The 13,545-nt window shown below is 40.0% G+C and overlaps 1 long non-coding RNA gene across 1 annotated transcript in view; it reads right to left on the bottom strand.

Moving 5' to 3' along the window:
• LOC129467135 (uncharacterized) overlaps window positions 1–13,545 on the bottom strand; it is a 29,173-nt gene that overhangs the window by 2,350 nt on the left and 13,278 nt on the right. The window contains exon 2 of the long non-coding RNA XR_008652272.2: window positions 576–828. This is a non-coding gene — a long non-coding RNA (uncharacterized lncRNA). The remainder of the gene's footprint in view (window positions 1–575; window positions 829–13,545) is intronic.

The raw sequence follows: 13,545 nt of genomic DNA, 5'->3' as shown, positions 1-13,545 counted from the left end.
TTTGAGACATTTATTACACTGAATGAAACCACAGGATATCATTTATTTATATTGTCCTAGGTTTCAAGTCCTGTTAAAAATGTGGGAAAAAATGTGAAAAATACACAGGACAACTTTTCTGGAGTATCATTCAATTACAGTATCTTCAACAGATGGTGGATTGTGTTATGTTGTTAAATATAAACACAAGTTTTAATGTGAATGGAATAAGAATAGATCTTAATTTTTTTGTTTTTTACTTTAGTAAAAAATGTATACGCACATACTCAGAAACATAATACACACATACATATGTGTATATATATATATATATATTACACACACACCCACCCACCAAGTAAAGAGCAATTATAGTCTTTGGACCAAAATTTAACTGTTATCCTTTGAGAAACTATGTCACTGCTTCTAAAAATATATACTATAAAATGTGCCTTTTCCCCTTTCTTATAGCAGCTGTTTGAAATACAAATAGATGAATGAGGAAAATCCCCTATGTTTAAAATCCACCATGAAGAGAAAAGCAGGAAGAAGTTCAAGCTAGCCCCTGGGGATTTTCCCAGGTTCAGTAGATTGACCTGGAAACACGGAGTGCAGCTTGAGCTCTTCTTCCTTTAGCAGAACAAGCACTGGTCAGAGAAATTTCCAAACACATGGAGCTTAGCGAGACCACCTGCTCCTAACACAGGACAATGGCCACTGGACCACCAACTCTGTTGCTTCAAGTCGACACCAGCTCTCCTTCACAACAGATGACAGGCTTTCCGCTAGAAGAGTTTCCCAGTAAAAGAGTGAGCAAAGAAATGCCAAACTTCACATCTGCAATAGAAGCTGATAAATGAGAAGTGAAATGGACAAATTAAAAAGCTGAAACTGAATTCAGTCTTATAGTAGAATCAAACAATAATTACGTCGATATCACCCCTGGCAAGACAGAGTTAAGAGCTCAAATTATCTCTTGGCAAGGGTGTGGGTCTGTAAGTGCTATGTAGCAGCTAATAAGTAGAGAGGAGTTTTTGACCAGGTGCTCATGCATTCCTTACACTGCACCAAGCTCAGTAGATATGTGGCACAACCCAGCAACTTTATAATCTCTCAAGATCTCCATCTCTGGCCGGGCTCGGTGACTCACACCTGTAATTCCAGCACTTTGGGAGGCCAAGGCGGGTGGATCACCTGAGGTCAGGGGTTCGAGACCAGTCTGACCAACAAGGTGAAACCCCATCTCTACTAAAAATACAAAAATTAGGCCAGACGCGGTGGCTCATGCCTGTAATCTCAGCACTTTAGGAGGCCGAGGCGGGTGGATCATGAGGTCAGGAGTTTGAGACCAGCCTGGCCAAGATGGTGAAACCCCGTCTCTACTAAAAAATACAAAAATTAGCCAGGTGCGGTGGCGAGCACCTGTAATCCCAGCTACTTGGGAGGCTGAGGCAGGAGAATCGCTTGAACCTGGGAGGCGGAGTCTGCAGTGAGCTGAGATCACGCCACTGCACTCTATCCTGGGCGACAGAGTAAGATTCCATCTCAAAAAAAAAACAACAAAAATTAGCTGGGCATGGTGGCAGGCGCCTGTAGTCCCAGCTACTTTGGGGCTGAGACAGGAGAATTGCTTAAACCCGGGAGGCGGAGGTTGCAGTGAGTCTAGATCACACCACTGTACTCCAGCCTGGGCAACGGAGCGAGACTCAACCTCAAAAAAGAAAAAAAAAAGATCTCCATCTCTCAGACCATATAACAATAGGAGAGGAACCACAATGGTCAGACCCAATAGCTTGCTTAACTCCTGTGAAAGAATTGAGGTCAACCAGATGTTGCAATTTTTCTGATTTGAGTCTTTAGTCACGTATGAGATAGCATGTTGGAGTTTAATTAAAGATGTGCAAAGTAATAATATTTAATGATATTTTGCAGGGGTAAGAGAATTAAAGTTAATATCAGCTATTAGAAGAAAACTATTGATGCTGTGTGTGTCTTATGTTAGCCCACATAAGAAATAAATGAACAACAGAATTTTAAGTGTTTAAGCAGTTATGTCATAAGTGGGATCTATGAGGAGACTGAGAGGAAGTAATTGAAAGTCTTGGGCTGCACATGGTGGCTCACATCTATAATCCTAGCCCTTTGAGAGGCCAAGGCGGGTGGATCGCTTAAGCCCAAGAGTTCAAGACTAGCCTGGGCAACATGGCAAAACCCCATCTCTACTAAAAATACAAAAATTAGGCCGGGCACAGTAGCTCACACCTGTAATCCCAGCATTTTGGGAGGCCGAGGCAGGCAGATCACACGGTCAAGAGATCGAGACCATCCTGACCAACATGGTGAAACCCAGTCTCTACTAAAAATACAAAAATTAGCTGGTCATGGTGGTGCACGCCTGTAGTCCCACCTACTCGGGAGGCTGAGGCAGGAGAATCGCTTGAACCCAGGAAGTGGAGGTTGCAGTGAGCCGAGATTGGGCCACTGCACTCCAGCCAGGTGACAGAGCGAGACTCTGTCTCAAAAAAAAAAAAATTCAAACATTAGCCGGGCGTGGTGGTCCAAGCCTGTAGTCCCAGCTACTTGGGAGGCTAAGGTAGGAGGATCGCCTGAGCCTAGGAGGCAGAAGTTACAGTGAGCAGAGATGGTGTCATTGCCTTCCAGCGTGGGTGACAGAGTGAGATCCTGTCTCAAAAAAAAAAAAAAAAAGTCTTGGTATCATACAGCTTTCACAATGCTGGTTTTTAAAAACTATAAACCCACATCACTTTTGGTAATTTTTTGAAGTTTTAAACCATTTAGAAAATAAAATTTAAATTATTTTTCAGTAGTCTTCCATGTTATAAATAAAATTACTTATTCAACAGTATCCAAGATAGAGTCATAGAAACAACCTGAGAAGGAACAAGACACTGACAGAGAATAGAAGTGTTGGGAACAAATATCTCCCAAACTGTTTAAATAAATCATGGAATATCCGTAGAATAGAATAATAAGCAGCTGTGAAAAAAATGAGAAAGATTGTATGTATCACTAGAGAAGGATCTCTAATATACATTAAGTGAAAAAAAAGCAAAATTCAGAACAGTGTGTATAATATATTGCCATTTGTGGAGGGGAAAACTGTATTTGTGTGCTTTGACTCACATACACCAAATATATCCATAAAGATACACAAAAACCTAGTACCAGTGTTTGCCTGTAAGGAGGGGAATTTGGGTGGATGGGAGACAGAATTTCTTGTCAATTGTATACTATTTTATACCTTTTAAATGTTTATTAACTATTTGCACTTATTACCCATTGAAAAGCGTTTCATCTCTAAGGGGACTCTCTAAAAAGTGAAAGGGCATTTTTAGAGCATGTTTTGGGTAAATGGAAGAGTCCATAATCAAAGAAATTGCCTTTATTTTGCAATAGAGAGCTATAGTGCAGAAGGGAGAGTGGGGATTTGCAATGTGTTAACTGGGATATCTGAAGGTAGATCAAAATTAATACCCAGATTGTGAAAATAGGATAATTATTGACAGAAGGAAACAGAATAAAATTCATTCATTGCATTTAAGTAAGCAATGATATGTTAGGAAATGGACTAAACAGGAAGAAAATACTATAACTCAACCAAAAATTATACAAAGAACAAAAAATTATGGAATAAAGCTTCAGCATGTTGTAACATCACAGTAAAATGTATAAATAAATTTTCAAATGAACCCTATCATATGTTCATATCAGTAAAAAAAAAAAATTTCAATTTCATAGAACCCTGACACACACGCAAACACATACACACCCAAAACACATACACACACACAGACACTATAAAAAGCCAATGAGAGCACTGAGATAATTCTGGACTTTTATGACTATTTCTTTAAGAAAGGTCATTCTTTGCATTTTTACTGCCCTAAATTTACCTCTTTAAGTCACAGCAATGCTGATTGAGCTTTTTTCTTTTTTAGTTTTGTTTCTAACCAAATCTTTTGTACATTTCTGGAATTTAAGCCACCTCAGTTACCGCTTATCTATAACACCATTGCTTTGAGGGATTAAAGTAGGTTTCTTGTAATACACTTAGATCAAGTTATCTAAGTTGAGAAGAATATCCTGTTTGAGTTGGGGGATCTTTTTTTATTTTTATTTTTTATTTTTTTTTTGATCTTGAGTTGTTTTGATTTCCCCTGAGAGCAGTAATCTTCAGCAAGTGATATTTCTAAAAATCCCCAAACACACCACAAAACATTCCAAGTGATTTTAACTCCTGAATGAAGTTGGGCTACCTGAGTGATTCTCTCTCTTCTCTTCTTTGGCAGAAAGGATTAGAAACCTCCACAGAACTTGCTCTCTATTAAAGTGGAGTGCTGTGCATTCATTGGCAAGAGGTGAATTGTTTTCAGATTACATGCGAAAGAGTGTGTGTGTGTTTCTTTCCCACATCAAAGACTTGGATGGAAGCAGTTCTGAGTATTGCCAGGGATGCAAGAATTGGTGCTAAAGTGATTAACAAAATTGCTTTTCTGCAAAAGAAGCACAAAACATTACCTAGGGATTAGAGGAGGAGAGGGCAAGATTAAAGGTGATGTTGAATTTTGGGTAGAATATCTTATCCATCTTTTTCAAATCATGCTTCAAGGATTCTGTGTCCCTCCTTAAGGAAACCTGAACAAATCAAAGTCTTGCTTTCTTAAGTTTTGTACACAGAGGCACTGACAAGGTAAAATTAAAACTACTAACATAAGCAGCACTTACGAAGTGACCTTTATATCTTTATCTCACACTACAAATACATTTTGAATGTATTTTATTCGGCATACACCAAAGACTCCATGGATCAAAGCTTCTTTGATTTGTAATTAGTTTGTGTGTCCACCTGTTGGGCTTAAATGATAGTGTTTTACAGGATTTCTGTTGTTCAGTTTTAGTAAATCTTGATTTGTTTAGTATCCCTTTTTAAATGTATCTTCCACAGTCAAAACATTTGTCTAACCTAAATATTAAAAAAGCCATAGAATCTATAATTAAATAATGAAAGAAAGATCATACAACAAACCTCACAATTCTTAGTCTATGGAATTATTGTAAGGGGTATCTCTGAAATGCCCCCACAACATTCACACTCAGCATTTTTTCAGTCTCTTTCAAAAACCAAATTCAATTCCTTGCTTCTTCCAAGAAGTCCTCCTGACTTTAGTCTTCAATCAGAGACAGGCGGAAACATATAGGTACAGATAGCTGTTCTTGTGTGAATAAACCTCTTCCTCCTTGGTTTCTTCCTTTAAAACATTAAGTCCAAAAGAGGAACAAAACATACATGTGGATAGGTGGCAAAAACATCAAGTTGAGCGACATAAGCAAAATAGATTCAGAGCAATATATACAAAAATATTTAACACAAAACAATATTGTAATTCTTTAAGGATATGTATATGTGTATATATATTGTAGAAGTACAAAAAAATAGAACAGAATTATGCACCTCACACTCATGGTAGTGGCTGCCTCTGGAAAGGAAGCAGGCAAATGAGATTTAGGGTAGTAGTAAAAGGGAATTTTAGTTACCTCTGTAATGTTTATTTCTTTTAAAAAGAAAAAAAGCCATTAAGCTAAGATGACTCACTTAGGCATAGTTAGGGGATGTGAAGTTCTTGTCTTGATTGAAATTCTTGTCTAAAAAACACAGCAGAAGTTTGAGATCTCGTCTTTGTCCTCATAAACTGTTCTTTCACGTAATGTATAGTTTTTTTATGTGTCAGACACTAGTTATGTCTCGCTTTCTTGAAACAACAGTAAAACCTATTTCAAATCGATTGAATAATTCAGAATAGTTGTTACCTCCTCTTTGCCCACAATAACCTTCTTTCTAAATTAATATACTATGACCATGGGACTTTATCTTTGTGTGTGTTCTATGAAGAAAGGGACACGCTGTGAGTCCTTGGTAAAACGAATAAATAGATGAATAAATAAATAAGCCCTGTTTGCTGGCCACCCTGCATGCAACAGTTTGTGGGCGATTTCATTTCGAGAGGTTGCCTATTTGACTTCTTCGCTTTCAGGAACTTGTCGAGAACAATCATTTTTTATCTGTCTTCCCCTTGGGGTCCCGTAAGGTCACTAGACATAAGATAGCTGTGAAATTTGACATTGTTCCAATTTAAATGCTTTACTCCAGCAAGTGCAAGACTGCGGGCGCTTCGGTGCGGGGCTTGCCACGGCCAGGCCGTTCTGAGACTCGCCAGCTCTCCAGGCTTCAAAGCCTGCCATCCTTGATCTCGCTAAAGAATGTTTTTGAATTCTATGTCCATCTAGTGGTTGCCTGCAAAGATCTACTTGGCTTTTTCTTTCTTCCTTTTCTTTCACACTTGATCAGTGAGATTCTGTTTGTGATGGGGGTTTGCCCCCCTTGGTCTTTAATTCTTTCACAGGTGGTTTCAAAGTGTCTATCCTCCGCCACTGCTTTCTATAAACAAGCAGGAATTCGGGAACTGCAGTTACTGATGGCTTTCCTCACAGGGCCATTCTCCTCTCACTTTGAAAATAGACTGTTTTGTGGACAGTAAAGTACAGTTCGTTTTCACAGATGAGATTAGAGGCTTGAGGGGAGGCTGGAGGGAGGGAAGTGTTTTCTTTCCCTTTTTTCTTTTTCTTTCTCTTTTTTTTTTTTTTTTTAACAGAGAGCCTTTGTGTTGTAACTAATTTTATCAAATACAAGAAATTTATTTATTTTTCACTCAGCTGCACCTTTGGTTAAGGATGACATGGCACCAAGTAGAAGTAGCTGAGAATTTGCTGATTTCCTCATTAATTCCGTCTCCAGTATCCCAAGTGTAAAGGTAAGAGTTGAAGATCAAGTGATGACAGGGACAAATGTGATTGCATATCCAAGGGATCAAATTATATCAATTCTAGCTACAAATTCTGATCTGCCATGGGGGTTGAGATATCTATTTTATCACCTCCTGTCCCTCTGTGGGTTGAAAAATCTCTCTCCAGGTCTGTTTCTATGACTTGAGGTTTTAGGAGGAGTGAGATTCAATCCCTTATCTGTAGCAGTGGTTGGTCTTTTCAGTTCTCCTATGGATCCTGAAAGTTGGGGAGCTGACGGATTTATACTGCTCTGAATTCTGTGAGGGAAAAAAATAATAGATGGAGAGCAAGTGTTATCACTTAGTTCTAACACATCAACAGTATAAAGGCATTATGTGTGTCTTGGACAAGCTTGGCCACTTGAAAAATGGGGACACACGCTGAATTAATACCTAAAGTCATGGCCTTTGTTCCAGTTCAAATTAAAACAAATATTTTTAAATATTTACAAATATTTTTTCTTTCTATAAATGTAACACACTTTATTCAGAAATGTAAAAAATACAAATGGTGTCCATGCAGCATTATTTATAATAGCATAAAACTGCAAACAGCCTAAATGCCCATCAGCAGGAAACTGGCTAAATAAACGACAATGTATTTATTTATGGAATAACACGTAATAATTTAAAAGAATATAATAATTAAAAAGAGAGCACAAACGCTGGGTGCAGCGGCTCATGCCTGTAATCCCAGCACTTTGGGAGGCTGAGGCGGGCGGATCCCCTGAGGTCAGGAGTTCGAGACCAACCTGGCCAACATGGTGAAACCTCGTCTCTACTAAGAATACAAAAATCAGCTGCGCGTGGTGGCAGGCGCCTGTAATCCCAGCTACTCAGGAGGCTGAGGCAGGAGAATCACTTGAACCCAGGAGGCAGAGGTTGTAGTGAGTTGAGATCACGCCATTGCACTCCAGGCTGGACAACAGAGTGACACTCTGTCTCAAAAAAAAAAGAACACAAAAGTGGAAAATAATGACATGAAAATATGTCTAAGAAATAGCGTTGAGGCCGGGCACGGTGGCTCATGCCTGTAACCTCAGCACTTTGGGAGGCCTGGGTGGGCAGATTGCTTGAGCCCAGGAGTTTGAGACCAGCCTGGCCAACATGGTGAAACCCTATCTCTATAAAAAAATACAAAAATTAGCCTGGCATGGTGGCATGCACCTGTAGTCCCAGCTACTAGGGAGGCTGAGTCAGAAGGATCACTTGAGCCCTGAAGTGGAGGTTACACTGAGCCAAGATCACACCACTGCACTCCAGCCTAGGTGACACAGTGAGACCCTGTCTCAAAAAAAAAAAAAAAGAAAGAAAGAAAGAGAGAAAAAATAAATGTGTTGAGAGAAACAAAAAGTTGAAAATAATATTACTAAAATGATATGTACAAATGAATCATATAATTTTCGTGAGTTCAGGTATATATATATATATGCAGGGATATACAGGATTGAGGGAGGTATTTAAGAGGACTTTAATTTTATCAGTAATGTTTTATTTTTCATAAGGCAAATGTATTTATGTAATTCTCATGTAATGTAATTAAAACGCACCTTTTTTTTTTTTTTTGAGACAGGGTCTCGCTCTGTAAGGCTGGAGTGCAGTGGTGCAATCATGGCTCACTTGCAGCCTCGACCTCCCTGGGCCCAGGTGAAACTCCAAACTCAGCCTCTTGAGTAGCTGGGATTACAGGCACACACCACCACACCTGGCTAATTTTTTATTTTTTGTAGAGACAAGATTTCACCATATTGCCCAGACTGGTCTCAAACTCCTGAGCTCAAGCAATCTGCCTACCTTGGCCTCCCAAAGTGCTGGGATTACAGGTGTGAGTCACCATGCCCCGCCAAAACACAATTTTTAAATGATTTTAAAAACCAACACACAGAAGATAAGTAAAAAGAAAAAAAAACTACTATCCAGCCTCCCATATAGTCTTTTGTGTATATACTTTTATTTATTTATTTGGCAAGTAAAAATTATAATATTTATGGTGTACAACATGATGTCTTAATTGCTGTATTCATTGCAGAAGGGCTAAATCAAGCTACTTAACAGGTGTTATCACCTTACATACTTACCATTTTTTGGTGGGTGGCACAACCTCCTGGGGAGCTGGGACTAAAGGCACCTGCCAGTAATTTTCAAGTATACAATATATTGTTATTAACTATAATCACCATGATGTATGATAGATTTCTTGAACTTATTTCTCCTGTCAAACTGAAATTTTGTGTCCTTTGACCAACATCTCCCCAATCACCCCAACCCCTGCCTCTGGAAGCTACCATTTTACTCTCTGTCTCAGAGTTCATGGAGAATCCACATATAGGTAAGACCATGTGTTATTTGTCTTTCTGTGCTTGGCTTATTTCACTTAAGATAGTGCCATCCGGGTTCATCCATGTTGTTGTAAATGATGGGATTTCCTTCTTTTTTAAGGCTGAATAGTATTCCATTGTGTATATATGCCACGTTTTCTTTATCCATTTATCTTTTGATGGACACTTTGGTTGATTCCATATCTTGGCTATTGTGAACAGGGCAGGGGCGGGAAGGGGGTACAGATATCTCTTCAACATGATGATTTTATATCCTTTGGATGTATACCCAGTAGTGGGGTTGCTAGATATATGGTAGTTCCAATTTTTTTTTTTTTTTTTTGAGACGGAGTTTTTGCTCTTGTTGCCCAGGCTGGAGTGCAATGGTATGATCTTGGCTCACCACAACCTCTGCCTCCTGGGTTCAAGCAATTCTCCTGCCTCAGCCTCCCGAGTAGCTGGGATTACAGATGCGTGTCACCACATCTGGCTAATTTTTGTATTTTTAGTAGAGACGGGGTTTCTCCATGTTGGTCAGGCTGGTCTCGAACTCCCGACCTCAGGTGATCCTCCTGCCTTGGCCTCCCAAAGTGCTGGGATTACAACTACTGCACCCGGCTGGTAGTTCCAATTTTAATTCTGAGGAGGAAGCTCCATACTGTTTTCCATAATGATTGTACTAATTTACATTCCCACCAACAGTGCACAAAGATTCCCTTTTCTACATCCTCATCGACAATTATCTTTCATTTTTTATAATGGCCATTCTGACTGGTGTGAGGTGGCATCTCATTGTGGTTTCAGTTTGCATTTCCCTGATGATTAGTGATGTTGAACATTTTTTCATATACCTGTTGGCCATTTGTATGTCTTCTGTTAAGAAATGTCTATTGGGGCTTCTTTTCCCATTTTTGAATCAGGTTATTTGTTTTCTTACTATTGAGTTATTTGAATTCTTTTATATTTTATTTATTTGTTTAAATTGTTTAATTTTTCTTTTAGAGACAGGGTCGCCCAGGCTGGAATGCAGTGGCATGATCATGGCTTACTATAGCCTCAAACTCCTGGGCTCAAGCAATCCTTCTACCTTGGCCTCTCAAAGTGCTGGGATTACAGCCATGAGCCACTACACCTGGCCAAATTCCTTATATGTTTTGGATATTAACCCTTTATCAGAAGTGTGGCTTGCAAATACAGTCTTTCATCACTCTGGTGATTGTTTTCCTTACTGTGCAGAAGCTTTTTAGTCTCATGTAATCCAATTTGTCCATTTTTGCTTTCGTTGCCTGTGCTTTTGGGGTCATATCCAAAAAAATCACTGCACAGACCCATGTCACAGAGCTTTTCCCCGTTTTTTTTTTTTTCTAGTAGTTTTATAGTTTCCAGTCTTACGTTTAAGTCTTTTATCCATTTTGAGTTAATTTTTGTATAGGGTGTGAGATGAAGGTCTAATTACATCCTTCTGCATATGGATATTCAGTTTTCCCACCACCATTTATTTGAAAAGACTGCCCTTTCCCGATTGTGTGGTTCTTAGCATTTTTGTCAAAAATCAGTTGAGCCAGGTACAGTGGCCCGTGCCTGTAATCCCAACACTTTGGGAGGCCAAGGCAGGAACACTTGAGCCCAGGAGTTCGGGACTAGCCTGGACAACATAGCGAGACCTCATCTGTATAAAAATAAGTAAGTAGATAAATAAATAAAAATCAATTGACCGTAAATGTATAGATTTCTTTCTGGGCTCTCTATTCTGTTCCATTGGTCTATGTGTCTGTTCTGTTTGTTTGTTTGTTTTGTTTTGTTTTGTTTGTTTTAAAACAGGGTCTCACTCTTTTGACCAAGCTGGAGTGCAGTGATGAAATCATGGCTCACTGTAGCCTCAACCTCCCAGGCATAAGTGATCCTCCCATTTCAGCTTCCCAAGTAGCTGGGTCCACAGGCATGTGCCACCATGCCTGGCTAATTTTTATTTTATTTTATTTATTTATTTATTTATTTATTTTGGTAGAGACAAGATCTCCCTATGTTGCCCAGGCTGGTCTTGAACTTATTTATTTTGGTAGAGACAAGGTCTCCCTATGTTGTCCAGGCTGGTTTCGAACTCCTGGCTTCAAGCAATCCTTCTGCCTCAGCCTCCCAAATTGTTGGGATTCCAGATGTGAGCCACCCAACCCGGCTGATTACTATAGCTTTGCAGTAGATTTTGAAATCCGGTAGGGTGGTGCCTCCAGCTTTGTTCTTTTTGCTCAAGATTGCTTTGGTTATTCAGGGTCTTTTGTGGTTCCATATGAATTTCGGGATTGTTCTATTTCTGTAAAAAATGTCATTGGAATATTGATAGGGATTACATTGAATCTGTAGATCACTTGGGTAGTATGGACATTTTTTTTTTTTCTTTTTGGACAGAGTCTTGCTCTGTTGCCCAGGCTGGAGTGCAGTGGCGCAATCTCGGCTCACTGCAACCTCTGCCTGCTGGGTTTAAGCAATTTTCCTGCCTCAGCCTCCTGAGTAGGTGGGACTACAGGCACGTGCCACCATGCCCAGCTAACTTTTTGTATTTTTAGTAGAGACAGGGTTTCACCACGCTGGCCAGGCTGGTCTTGAACTCCTGACTTTGTGTTCTGCCCGCCTTGGCCTCCAAAAGTGCTGTGATTACAGGCGTGAGCCACCACACACGGCCCCAAAGTGGACATTTTAACAACATTAATTCTTCCAATCTGTGAACACAGGATATCTTTCCATTTACTTGTGTCTTCTTCAATTTCTTTTTTTTGAGACCGAGTCTCACTCTGTCGTCAAGACTGGAGTGCAGTGGTGCGATCTCGGCTCGCTGCAACCTCTGCCTCCTGGGCTCAAGCAATTCTCCCCTCCCGAGTAGCTGGGATTACAGGTGCACATCACCACATCCGGCTAATTTTTGTATTTTTAGTAGAGATAGGGTTTCACCATGTTGGGCAGGATGGTCTTGAACTCCTGACCTCAAGTGATCCACCCTCCCCTGCCTCCCAGTGTGCTGGGATTACAGGCATGAGCCACTGTGCCCTGCCACCTTCTTCAATTTCTTTCATTAATGTTTTGTAGTCTTCAGTGTACTACATTAAATTTAAAATGTACTATAAAAATTAAGGAATGGTGTGGTGGCTCATGCCTGTAATCCCAACACTTTAGGAAGCCAGAGCCAGTGGAGCCCAGGAGTTCAAGACCAGCCTGGGCAACATGGCTAAACCCCGTCTTTATAGAAAATACAAAAATTAGCTAGGTGTGGTGGCATGCACCTGTAGTCCCAGCTATTCGAGTGACTGAGATGGGAGGATCACTTGAGCCCACGAGGTCGAGGCTGCAGTGGGCCATGATTGTGCCACTGCGCTCCAGCCTGGGAGACCCTGTCTCAACAACAACAAAAATTAATTTTTTTTATTGTGGTAAAATATACATAACATAAAATTTACCCTTCTAACCATTTTTAAGTATACAGCTCAGTAGCGTTAAATACATCCACATTGTTAGTATGATCATCACTAATATCTACAGGACTTTTTCATCCTCCCAGATAGAAGTTCTATACACAGTAAACAATGACTCCCTATTCCACCCCACACCCCCCAATCCCTGGTAACCACTGTTCTGCTTTCTGTATCTATGTATTTGACTATTTTAGATACCTCATTTCAGTGAAATCATACAATATTTGTCTTTTGTGTTTGGCTTATTTTACTTAGCATAATGTCTTCAAGGTTCATCCATGTTGTAGCATGTATCTGATCATTCCCTTTAAAGGCTAAACAATACCCCATTGTATGTATTTAGCACATTTTGTTTATCCATTCATCTGTTAATGGACATTCAGGTTTTTCCACCTTTTGCCTACTGTGAAGTATGCTGCTATAAATATTGGCATACAAACAGCTGTTCGAGTCCCTGCTTTCAGTTCTTTTGTGTACATACTCAGAAGTGGAATTGCTGAATCACATGGTAATTATATGTTTAATTTTCTGAGAAACCACCATACGGTTTTCCACAGCAGAGGCACCATTTTACATTTCCACCAGCATTATACAAGGGTTTCTATTTCTCCGTATCCATGCCAACACGTTGTTTTCTTGTTTTGTTTTGTTTTGAGACAGGGTCTCACTCGCCCAGGCTGGAGTGCAGTGGCATGATCACGGCTCACTGCAGCCTCAACTTCCTGGGCTCAAATGATCCTCCCACCACAGCCTCCTGTAGCTGGGACTACAGGTGCGCACCACCACACCTGGCTAATTTTTTGTATTTTTTGTAGAGATGGGTTTTTGCCATGTTGCCCAAGCTGGTCTTGCCGGCCTCAGCCTCCCAAAGTGCTAGGATTACAGATGTAAGCCAAAGACCAAGCCCTGTGTTTTTTTGTT

Source organism: Symphalangus syndactylus, chromosome 2 (genome assembly GCF_028878055.3).
Source record: "Symphalangus syndactylus isolate Jambi chromosome 2, NHGRI_mSymSyn1-v2.1_pri, whole genome shotgun sequence".
Lineage (NCBI taxonomy): Eukaryota > Metazoa > Chordata > Mammalia > Primates > Hylobatidae > Symphalangus > Symphalangus syndactylus.
Note: the sequence above shows the minus strand (reverse complement) of the source record. Positions and strands in the feature narration are given on the sequence as shown.